This window comes from Trachymyrmex septentrionalis, unplaced genomic scaffold (genome assembly GCF_001594115.1).
Source record: "Trachymyrmex septentrionalis isolate Tsep2-gDNA-1 unplaced genomic scaffold, Tsep1.0 scaffold20, whole genome shotgun sequence".
Lineage (NCBI taxonomy): Eukaryota > Metazoa > Arthropoda > Insecta > Hymenoptera > Formicidae > Trachymyrmex > Trachymyrmex septentrionalis.
The window spans coordinates 6,285,604-6,297,495 of record NW_017305180.1 but is presented as its reverse complement, the minus strand read 5'-3'; positions in this window follow the sequence as shown (position 1 = coordinate 6,297,495).

The window sequence follows — 11,892 nt, the reverse complement described above, 5'->3', positions numbered from 1 at the left end:
TATATATATATGTCATTTATCCAGTTGTTACTGAAACTCCTAAAATTCAATTTGTCATATTTCAGCAAAAAAAGAAGACATCGGATTAAACCAATATGAGTTTGAAAGTCAAGCTTTAGTACTTTCATATAAAATTAGTGCTAATGTTGGGAGAGGTATACTGTAAATATGACAGAAACTCAAATGTACCCAAAAAAAGCGGCTTTTGCAACTTTAGATTAGAATATCTCGAAATCTTGACATGATGGAACAATTCTGTTGTCAGATTTCAATTTAGTGTGAAAAATTACATAAGAAATGACTACTCTCGTTTTCTAATCATAGCAGGCTTGTTATTTATTTATTGTTTACTTGTGTTATTTATTTATACTTAATTTTACTGCTCCCCTTTTTTTATTTTGTATTAAATACACTTTTATCGATATATTTTACAAATGTATGAGATGTATATGAAAAATGCATTTATTTCTTATGTCTATTAATAATTAACTGTCTTAACTCTCCAGCACCATTCCAGAATTTTCAATCATAATTTACACTCTGGGCCGTTGAGCGAAACAGCATATATATTATTTATAGTTCCGGATTATATAAAAATCTGAAAAAAATTCTGGTATACTTGTAAATCTTGTATCGCATAGGAGCGGCTTGTGGGGGAGGAGGGGGGCAATCACCCGAAGCGCCATCGCATGAGAGCACTGTTAGGCAGTGAAAAAAAATTACTGTTCAATAATTATTGCAGATCGCAGTTTTTGAACAATAATTTTTATTTCCCAATAGTAATTTTTATTTCCCCACTGTGCGTTGGTATAAGAATAAGTTGATAAGCGATGTGGATATTAGTGAAATAGTAAAGCAACTTTCTAAGGTTTTATAATTAATATTTGCTTGATTATCCTCCATTTTTTTCGGTTTAGAAAATTTCGTATTATATTTATCTATAGTCCTTCAGTTTTTGAGCGAATTTCTAAATACCATTTTTGCGCTATAATTGAAAATGTACTGTCGCTCCTTGTCTAACACAGGAAATTCCTTGTTTAGCACAAGTTAAAAGTACTAACTTCAAATGCAATTATCTTTTGAACATGCCTGGTTACTTCCTCCCCCTCTCCCTCAAAATGATATGTATGTACAATAGTAGAGAATATTTTGAGAAAACGTGTTATCGACTGTATTTTAAAAGGCACAAAGTAGTGTAGGAGAGTTAATATCAACATTGATGCGAGTCATTTTCAGTAGGGCATTGCAAAGAATTTGATAATTATAACTTATTTCGCAATTTAATTTTAACTCTTATCATCACTGGAAAATCAACATCAATTTTACATGTGTACATAGTTGCGAAAGGGAGCAGCATTTTAATGAAATATAATTTAACATTCTAAAATTTTTTGTGACCCACAAAAAACTGGCTTGCGATCCACTAGTAGGTTGCGACCTACACTTTGGGAATCTCTGGTCTAATTGTAAGTAATTTTTAATCTTGATATATATGTATGTGAAATGTTTAAAAATACAGATTAATCCGTCGAGACACAATCCGATGAGTCTGAAAAGATTACATTTATATATGTAATACGTAATCTGTATTCACACACACACAATGTGACACTGTATATTATAATTTCATGGGTTAATATAATAAAACATAAAACTAATATAATACAATAGATCACAAATCGTTCGCGATATATATACAACGTATATATATATATATATAAATTTGAGAAGAAAAAAAATTAATTGATCTTAAAAAATTCTTTAAAGATAAATTCTTTAAAATTTAAATATTTGCTAAAATAAGACAAATATTTATTCTCAGTGATGAGAATGTGACTGTGTTTTTTGTGATGTGTTTTTGTGATGTTAATATTGAATCACTGTTCGAAAGATTTAAGAATTTAGGTTTCATTTACAACGATGACACAATGCTATATTCGTTTTTACTGAATGTGCGTCGATGCTATATCAATAATGGTCTCACATTTTTTAAATAGTCGCATATTGATAATATTGCTTCCTTCTGCTCTGAGAGCTAATTAGCGGTCTTATAGTTCTGCAGATGGTGACCTTGAATGATACATCGATTGAATGCGAAGTGAGAGGTAAAAAGCGAAGAAGCAAAAAGAAGAAACAGAAATACCGGATGCTCGGAGTATTTTATTAATGCATCATTTACGCACGACACAAGTGTAGTTTCCACAAGCGCGACATGCAAATGCATGATGAATAAAAAGAGATATCGCTGATAGCGAGTTTTGAATTGCACACGCAATCTTCGTGCAGCGCAAGAAGGAGCTATAGAAGAACCACATGGTATCGCGCGACTGTAGCCGAACATTCTATTAGTCGACCAAACGCAGCCTTTAATTTTCTTCTTTGTGAATATTGATCAAGATTGCGAAAAAAGCGTACTCCACAGCGTCATGTTCTTATTATGTTTATATGGTCGTGTCGCTTGATATAACCTATCATCTTGTGTAAGACGCTTAATTATCATACAACACAATCTGCGATTTTATTTATTTATTTATTTTTTCAAATAAAAAAAGAATCTTATTTTTGACCAAAGCAAATCTTGATGTTTAATAATATTCCTATGTAAAGATACATTGTTTAATTTCATACTACGCGCCGATTCGGTTTGTTGGACTTGACGCAATTATAAACTGAAGCTGGAAATAACATTACAAATTACAATTATCGTCAATTTAATAATGATGCTAATGAACATCTTAAAATTAGAGTTTGAATCTGGAACTCTCGACTTCTCAAATAACAAAACGCGTCATCATTATAATGACTATCAAAAATCTTTTTTTTTTGTTATTTAGTATTAATGAAAAACTAAATAATGACGTAAGATAAACGTATTTGTGACATAACATATTATTGTTATGTAATTATTATTTTTTAATGAATAAGATGTTAAAAAATAAAAATATTAATATATTAATAAACATCGATTATTTATTAGATATATAAGTTTGATATAAAGAAAAATAAGATTGTTATAAGATTAACTTATTATTAGAATTATAATTTTAATATTGATTTTTACAATTAATATTGATTATTAAATAACGTAATTTTTAAATGTAATATCTTTAACATTACAAAACAGTATCTAACGATTGTTACTTTCTACTTATTAACGATAACGGTAATACGTTAGTTTTATGAAGTAATGTTTCCAACTTTACCGATGTTTAATCATTGTATCATCAATAAATTGTATTATTAGAATTGCAATTATTGCCTAATTAAGCAAAGTAGTAATTAATAATGTTATTCCGTTATTTATTCGTTATAGCTATTTATTCCATAGAAAAATAAGTTGTATTTTTGCATTATCTACGTATAGAATTACATATGCACATATTTCTTGTTAATTACGCCATAATTTCGTCAAGTATCACGTCATCTTAGGGCTTTGTTTTTGATATCTTTTATGACATGATATTTCGATGATATTATTGACATATATAGCAGACGACATTTTGCTGTTTGGGTTTCCGGGATGGTCTTACTAATTCGACCAAGGCGTACATACAGGAGATGTTTGTCGCAATAACTAAATGAGAGACGTCATTTCTCAATAAGACGTTTATAAACAGTTATAGAAATTAGATTGATAAATTGAAGATCTATGTAATTTGTGATATTTTATTTCTAGTTTCAGTTTATGATTGTATTTTAAATTTATCAAACCGAATTGATGAGCGCCGCGCAATTTATAAAACTAAAAAATATATATATATATATATAATTTCTATTTATAATTGGTTTTTAATGATTAAGAAAAAAATGAAGAATAAAGATTATAATGAAACTTAAGTTTTAAGATATAAGGCAATATTATGAAATAAAATAAATAACATATTCAATATCATTAGGCGGGTTATCAGCTTAATATTAATTTGTGAGTTATACACATTTGTGTACAAGCTTTTAATTACATGCTGGTTACTAATTGGTCTTGCAACTGACTGTATATTAAAAATGAAAACGCAGTGATAATATTATTAAATTAGTATTATTAATTTAATATCACTAATGAACATTATTAAATTCCCATGTGTTGAACAAGAAATTTATTGCAGAGAGTATATTATGAAATTTAATATTTAGAAATGTCTTAAAAGAATTTCTTCTCTTTTCTTTTCTCTTAATTCTTTCGTTTCTCTTTTTCAAGCCATAAACACGAAATAGCCATTGCTCGGAAGATACCGATGATTGATACACCAGATAATACCGTTATGGGTAGGTACCCAGGAGTTCTCGCATTTAATATTTTCAAGGATATCTATGAATTTTAATCCGCCGTTGCGCAAGGAGAGAGGAACACAGTCTTCTCTCAGGAATACATAGCGCGTAATGTAGCGAGAGAGAAGCCCCTCTATTACGTTCGTAACATCAATAATGAATGGGTGAGGCTGCAACGTTGCAAATAAGAGACGAGCTTCTTATCATGAGCGTACAGACTCGCGGTTTCATTACGAGGTTCATTCAGACGTCTTTTTCAATATATTATTTTATAATTATGCTAGGTGTGAACAGTATTACCATATCTGTCATATATTGCAATATTTGCATTTCTCAGCGAGAATTAAATTCGCGAAATTGCCAAACTGTTCGTTTAAAAATCAAACATCGTTTGTTGACGCGCGTGTACGGAGAGATGAACGAAAAATGAATTTGTTCTCGATCGGGTCACCAGGATCGCCGAGGATGCAGTTAGACCGCAACTGAGGATTCACCTCATGGAGAAAGGGAAATCCAATAGCGCCGGAATTGAATAACTTATCGACAGATGTCGTGGAGCGTGAAGGCACGTTCGGAAACAACTTCCTCCTCTCTCGAGCAACCGCGGATCAGCCTAAGATCGATAGGCTACATCTAGTCACTCTAGCAACCAGTGCACGATTTTCGCGTTAAAATCTCGACCTTCACCTCCATCTACGCAATTTCTTTCTCTTCTCCCTCTTATCATGTATTACATCATCCTACTCTTCGAAATATCCTTTTTCTTTTAGACTTTTACTTAAACTCTCTTTTATAAATTGTCTTCCATTTTTCTTAAAAATTGCTTTTGATTAGTTATTTCTGTATGCATTATATTAGTATATATATTTCAATATATATTATATTACTATATATATTTCACTATATATAATATTTTACTGTATATTGAAAAATTAAATGATATCTTTTTGAGAAGCGCAAATCTCTTGTAAAATAATAATTTCTAATTAACCTCAAATAATCAGAAGATTGGAAAATCACTTATTGGATTATATCTAGTATTCACTAAAGTAACAAAAATTCTTTTATATATAAATTTGACTTTTAAATCTTATTTTATAAAAATACTCATTTATCTAAGGCTGTGTTCCATTTAATGCTCACAACGCTCGTTTGCAGCATCGTTTGTCCTTGTTTAATATTTGATAAACGACGAAAGATGAAATGATTCCTTGAGCGTTGTGAGTGTTAAATAAAACGCAGCCTAACTCATAGTCATTTTAGTATTATTCATCAAGCATCCATTTTTTAGAAATTATTTTATACAATAATATTCTTTGTGGGACTTTCTTCTAGAGTTTGTCCAGAAATTTAATCAATGTGCTTGTTAAGGAAAAGTTTATATAATAAGAAGTTTGGTATCAAATATATCATTTATACTATATATATTTTTAACGTTTTTTATTTATTTTTTATAGAATATTTTACGGAAATAATTTAAAAGCCAATTCAAGCTGGTAAACAACAGAAATGAAAATTTGTATGATATAATATAGTATATGTATGAAATATAAACAAAATCATAAGACCGTGATATGTGAATACATAACGAATTGTAAATGACAAAAGCCTACATGATATGAGCTAGTGTTTGAATATTTTGGTATAATTTTTATGTATATCATATGCAATTCCGCAAGCTGCGCGCCAAAATATTTTCAGTCTTGAAAGGCAATAATAAACAAAACAGAATAAAATATAACAGTCATAATAAATATTAGTTTCAATTCTTATATATTTTGTTTCTTATTTTAAATATCGATTATTAGTATATCAATACATATTTTTATTTAAAGAATTATTATTATTATTATTAGGCGTTAGGAACTCGAAAGCTCATTGCCGCAAATACCAAATCCCGCCACTGTTCCCGTCCCTGAGCCAGATCCCTCCATTTGTGACCCTCGTACCCCATTTCGTTAAGGTCCATTCTAATATTTTCTTCCCATCTACGTCTTGGTCTACCCAATGGTCTTTTCCCATCCGGTTTACCAATTAGTACTTTATATGCAATTATTTAAAGAATATATTACAATAATAAACGATTTATTATCATACACATACAAAATATAATTCTAAAAAGTAAGTCGACGTATATTGTATTTATAATTTCATTTTGAAATTTTTCTATCTTTTTTGCGTTTTTCTTTTTTCTTTTCTTTTCTCTTTATCTTAATGTTGCTGTTATTTTATGTTTCTTTTATCTTAAATTTATTTAACTAGTTCAAACAACGTATGTCAGTATTTAATACATATATATGTCTCATAGAATTTACTTATTCTGCTATATAAATATAGCACTTTAGTTCAAAAGTGATACACAAATAAAAAAATTAATTTTTAATTATTACTGTGAATGAGTTAAGTAAATATTATTAGTCATAAAAAATAAACTGACTTTATAAAAAATTGTCAAAATTATTACAATTAAAAAAAAGGAATTTTTTTTAGTTGTAAAACAAAAAATAACAAAAATGACATTTGGTTATATTAAGAATACAATATTTATTTAGTCAATATTTTATTTGATTAATAGATAGAAATAATCTTCTGTTAAACACATTTTTCTGAGAAATTTAGTTTTTTGAGTTGTGTCATTTTTTAAATAAGGGAAACGATGTACTATAGAGCATATTTTTACATAGCAAAAAATTACAGTAATTTTATTTTTTCTCTGTTTGTCTATTTATATATTCTCTTTGAATATTTCCTATTTTATTTGATTCGATTTGGGTTTTATTTTTGCTATATAAAATGGCTTCTCGGGAACAACATGAATAACACATAATAATGTAAGAGACACAAAGCGTTTTGAAAAAGAAATATATCTCTCTGCATATATAATTTTTTATCATTCGAAGCACTTTACTTTATGTTTGTATTAGAATAATATAGCATTAGATTAGTATTTATAGACTTTAAATTAGTTAAGAAGAGAAGGATCTATCGTTTAGGAAAATCATAAAAATTTTAGAAACTTACTATTATTGATGTATATAATTTATTGTGTAAGAAACAATTAAAGGATATTTATAAAGCATTGAAGAAGGCAAAAGCAGATCGTATTCACACAACAGAACGAATGTATATAGTTGAAAAAGCGAAGGATTTGCTCAATCTTATTTACAAATGATATAGCAGTATATCTTTTTTTACAGTATTTCTAAAGCATTTCAGAATTAGAAAACTGATTTGATTACATTAAATAGATAATTTTATTCTATAATGCAAAATCGATTATTTTTAACTATATTAATCCTTAAAATTTTCAATTATAATAATTCTCAAAATTCTTGACTTCGAAAATAAATATTTTTTAAAAATATTTATATTATATAAAATAATTATAGAAAAAATAGTTATGTTAATATAATTACATGTATAAAATAATTTATTATTTAGAAACAACTTTGTTTTTTTCATAAGGTGTTGAGAAATTTAATGTTAAGTAGTTTTATGTACAAAATGTTAAAAGTGATGCACATAAGTGACATATTAGGCAATTTTGACTAGTTTTCGAGGAGCTTCGGAAATAATATTTTCCGATTAGAATCTGACCCCCAAATATGGGCAAAGTAACAGTAGAATATATGGGTTACAGAGAGGAAGTGCTTGCAGCAGCGTTACCTGCACACGAGTTGGCGTGATAACCCGGGGCATAGTTCAGGCAGACCTTGGACTAGTAACCCATATAATGTGCGCACGCGGAAGCGACGCGAGTGTCCTTCGCGTATACCCCCGATAAGCAGCCTCGATCCGGGCTTTATTTCACTGACTGAGAGAAATTTGGCGTTCCCTTTTCGCGCATGTCCTCCGCCCTAAATCCATGCATGTTCATTTTCTGAGATTCGCTGACGCATTCGATAAAAATATTTCTCTTTTCGTACCAGCATTGTTATCGGATTGGTTTTGATGAGATTGTGCAAATCAGAATAGGAATGAAAAAAATTTTTTTTATTAACGGAAATTCCGTTGATTAATAGAGTATAAAAGAATTATACAAATAAAAATTTATATAAAGACAATAAAAAGGAAAAGACAAGAGAGAACAAAACTGTAAATGTGATAATATTTGTGATATAATTATGCCAATATGAGGAAAAACAACGAAAAAAATAAACAAATATTAAATATTTCGGTTTTGGGCCATTTTTAATGGTTTAAATAAAATACATCATATAACATTTTTTTCTTTCTATCATTTTACATACATTAAAGATTGATTACGCAAGTTGTATTTTTTATTTATTTACAATTATTGACAATTATATAAATAATACTTTATTTAAGCAGATTGAGTGTAGTTTTTTATGACGCATTCAATTCTTTTAATAAACAATAAAGAGCATGTAGGCCAAATTGCAGGATGTTGTTGCAAATATCTTTTATCGTTCAAATTACAAATAAATGTTTTGACTATTATTCAGTCATCTTCATTGTTATTTTTGACGTAGTTCAAAAAGCCAATATTATTATACTTATTCCATTCTTTTATTCTTGATATTTAAAATTATAATAATTATAAGTTACATATAGTATTGATTCATGAAGGGCAATTTTGTTAGAATGATATTTATTAGAAGAACATGTAAAAATAATTAGGGTTTTTATCAAATTTCATATTTTTAAGCTTAAATCATTTCTTTATTATATATTATAATTTGCAAAAATAATTAGGACTTTTATCAAACTTTGTGTTCTGGAGTTTAAATCATTTCTTTATTGAACATATTGAAGTTATACATACTCGTATAGTCAGCCTAGCGGATTAAACGCGGAAGATATTTTAAACATTCAACGAGATTGAGAAAGCGTTTGAGCAAGCCCGTTTCTGTGGGGTGCTCATCAAATCTGGCGAATTCTTGCCCAGGAGGTAAGAATTCTTAGTGAGAGTTTTAATGGAGAGTGACCCGAGTTATGCAAAAGTTTAGAGTAATTGCGAGAACTGACGAACTAACAACGCGTAATCGGATGCAAATAAAGTGCAGTTGAGGAAGTTACAATTCGAATAGAAATTCTATTTAAAGGGAGGACAAGTTGCAGGACCGTTACATATTTATACTATCAGCAGGATTGTGCCTCAAGAATAGGCAAGGAAGTTTGGCAGTATTTCACGAGTTAATGATTCTTCTTATCATTCGCCTTAAGCTAGATTAAGTAAACTCGTTTAAATATCTATTTTAGCGAGATATATATTATACGTATTTTAACGAGATATATTATAATAACAATGAATTTAACCCTAGTTGTTATATATATATGATTCTCTCCAGTTCTTTACTGATGGATCGTTTGTGTCTGAGTTAATTTTCATCATTTTATAAGTATACAAAAATTATTAAGTGGTAATCCTTACGGATATTTTAACAAGACGGAAGTGTCATTATAGTGACGCTGTACTATTTTTCATGTTATAATTTTTGCTTGCTGTTACCGTTAAAACTTGATTTACAATTAATATTAGAATTAATACTAAAATTAGATGACTACGATCATAGTGACTATATATACAAACTGTCTCATAAAGACCGTAATAATACTTACGAAAGATTTCTGAAATCATTTTGAGACTAAAATGTAAGAAATTATAATATCTAAATGTAGGATAAACATTTTTTTTAATAATAAATATCAATAATTGGAAATATTTATAATTTTATCTTTGTACGTTAGTTTTATATTGATATTGATAAGAAGCGACAATTAATAGCTTTCACTTTTAACACTTTGTATTGTAATTACATCTGAATGCGCAAAAGACGATATGATTTGCTAACTTTAAATGTTTACAATGTCATTATAGTCTTTACGGGACTCCCTGTATATATTTATCCTGTATATATTCACAAATAAAAACTTTATCTTATTATTATAGAGGAAAGTCGCCGATACCGACATACCATTTTGTTTTTAGACAATATTTCTTAAACAAAAGGTAAAAATAAAACTTTAAAAACATGAGTACGAACTAAAGCTATCAAATAGTATAAGTAGTTTTTATAATACTGTTTGCAATTTTGCAATAATTAATTTTTTTCGCAAGATAAGCAAAAATGAGCATCTGACAAAATGAGCTCCAAAACTGACACATTAGATAATGCTACGTATTTCTATTCTTTTTCTTTTATAGGAATTATCTGTATAAAGTACCTATAAGTGAATGATATATAAGATTTTCCAGAATCTTTTCATTTCGTTATCAAACATTTTTATTGAATTATGTACATATTTACTTTATGCTGTTCTGAAAAGTGCAAATATGTAATGCGATAGTTTTTCAAGAGCTTTCCATATATGCACGATTGGCTTCAGCTCCAATAGAGCTATTTGACACTATAAAGCAACATTATAAAGATTAAGTTAGCTCATGGTTTGTTTTACAGACAGGTGTGGCATTGCACCCTAATTTTTAATGTAAAATCGTATTATGAAAAAATCGTACTAAGAAAACAAAATAATGTAAATAAAACTGATTTAGGAAACTACATTTAGATTGACGTAATATTATCAATAATGTAGTCACTGTTATTTAAACTACGCAATTTGCAAAAGAAAATTGTAAGAATTTTATTTTTGCATTTATAGAATTTGTTTTTAGCTGATTTGATATAGAAATAAGCTACAAATATACGAATTATGAGTTTGTATTTCTATAATTAGCTAAACAGATCATTTTATTAGTATTAATAAAGTACAATAGTTAAGTTTCTGAGAAATAAAGGAGTGTCGCTTTAGGAGACCTATGTCGGCGACTTTCTTCTATTAATTATTAATAAATCTGCTGATTATTAATATATGCTAGTATCTACACCTTAAAAAATAAAATATTAATTTTAATTTAAAGACATAGCGAATTTTCTAAGATATGTAAAAATGTTAAAATTAACACAAAATGTTCATTTTAATATCTTTGCATGTCTCAGAAAGTCCACTATACGTCTTTAAGTTAAAATTAACATTTTATTTTTTAGAATTGTATATATAAACTTAATATATATTAACTATTAAATATTATTATAGTTTATTTATTAGTATTTCACGCTTGTGTATGCATGTTTTATTTAATTTATTGTTTTATTCTATATAATCTATTTTATTATCAAAGCTTTATATTTACTGATTATTATTGATTATATTTGATTATTATTTTTTGATGTAAAAAAATACTTTAATTACTTTCACAAAAATTTACTGTCTAAATTTTTTAAAGTAGAATCTTACTCTGAAAGTCAATCGTAAAAAAATTTATTATAATTGTAAGATCGTAAGCATAACAACTAATCATAGTTGAGCATTCTAAAACGCAAGACTTCTATTTGTTTACGGCTTTACGATTACGAATTTACGATTAAATTTTTTCTACTTGTAATGACCTTAAATAGAAAATTGAGCCAGCTTGAAGAGTAACTTAATTTTCAATATTTAAGAGTAACATTTAAAGTAAAATATATTATAGTTTTTATAAATTTAAAAATTGACAAATGTACTAAGGATTTATTATAAAAAGTTTTTGGTTTACTAAATTCAAATTCGATAAGGAATTAAAAATTAAAAACGGCAGATCCAATTATGTATGTAATCTCGTAA